Here is a 1,413-nt window from a genome sequence, read left to right on the forward strand (position 1 = left end):
GCCATAGGTTAAATAAAAAAACAAAACAACCCTTCAAAAGAAAATATACACTAAACAAAAAACAAAAAACAAAAAAAAAAAAAAGGAAATATAGAAGAGGACTGATTCTCAAGATGTCTATTGTTTTCTTTATGCACTCCCACTTCTTTTAGCTAAGAATATTTTTTAATTCTCATGACTATCCTTACATGCCAAGTAATTTCTGTGAATGTTATCAAGACCATGTAGATGTTTACAATTCAGGGCAGGTCAGAATGGTACTATATGTTTGTTTCTTTCATGAACACCAGTTTTTACCAATCGAGTTAGGACTCATTTTGATGTGTGATCAAAATATACAGCAAATGTTTGCATTTTTAAAAATGTATTACAGTAAAAGACACTGTGACATTCATTCCACTCAACAACTTCCCCCTACACTGAACACACCTATCCCATTGTTCTTGCTACGTTCTTGAGAAGTTCTGGAAGTTCTTGTTTGTGTCTTTAAAAGGTGAGATTAAATATGGTAAATGATACTGCCTAGCACCATCCAATGGAAGGGGAGGGCTCATAAAAACATTACAGTGTGTCCTCATCTACCATATTCGCCAGACACAGCATTATTTGATCTCTGGCTCTTCCCCAAAGTCAACATGACTAAGAAAGGTAAATGTTTTGAATCAGTAGGACAGTGCAACGCAAGACATGCACACACACAAAAAAACCTTCCAGAACTGCTTCAGAAAGTAGCAAGAATGATGGGATAAATGTGTTCATATAGAGGGGGATTAATGGCAATGTGTCTTCTAGTGTAATTGAAATTTAAAAAATTTAAACATTTACCTTTTATTCCCCACTACACTCCATATATCCTATCCATGAACCCTTTTAGGATCCATCTTTGACCAGTTCTTTTTGATGATAAAGTTTACTAACTCCTCTCCTCTCTGGCTATAAATATAGCAACTCAAAGTTATCAACATGACCAAAATATTGTTTAGTTCAAAACTAAACTTCTTTATTGGCAACCCAAGCATTATAAATAATTTTTAAAAGACTACAGTGAGTCAATTTGTTATATTAAAAATTCAACATTAATCCTAATACCTAGAAAATAGATTCACAGTACTGCTATTTTATTATTTTTATTTTTATTTATTTTTAATAGATTGCAAATTGAAAATGAATTATTTACAAATATAACTGACTATAACAATAAAAACTGTCCAAAATAAAAATGAGGAAAGAATTTACAGATCAGTCATAATAGTTCACTGTGTCAAAACCAAGAAACTTATATTCACATAATTACAATTCTCAAAGTAGAAAGGAGTAGGCAATAACTATTTAAAAATTTAAAATTTCTGAATTTAGTTCAACTTATAATACCACATTTCCAAGAAAAATGAACCTTTTGCAAAGACATTTTAA

The 1,413-nt window shown here is 31.0% G+C and overlaps 1 protein-coding gene across 2 annotated transcripts in view; it reads right to left on the reverse strand.

The window, feature by feature from the left end:
• B3galnt2 (beta-1,3-N-acetylgalactosaminyltransferase 2) overlaps positions 1-1,413 on the reverse strand; it is a 49,190-nt gene that overhangs the window by 23,545 nt on the left and 24,232 nt on the right. The gene's annotated exons all lie outside the window — the stretch shown is intronic.

The sequence above is a fragment of the Octodon degus genome, unplaced genomic scaffold (assembly GCF_000260255.1).
Source record: "Octodon degus isolate 3935 unplaced genomic scaffold, OctDeg1.0 scaffold00127, whole genome shotgun sequence".
Taxonomy (NCBI): domain Eukaryota; kingdom Metazoa; phylum Chordata; class Mammalia; order Rodentia; family Octodontidae; genus Octodon; species Octodon degus.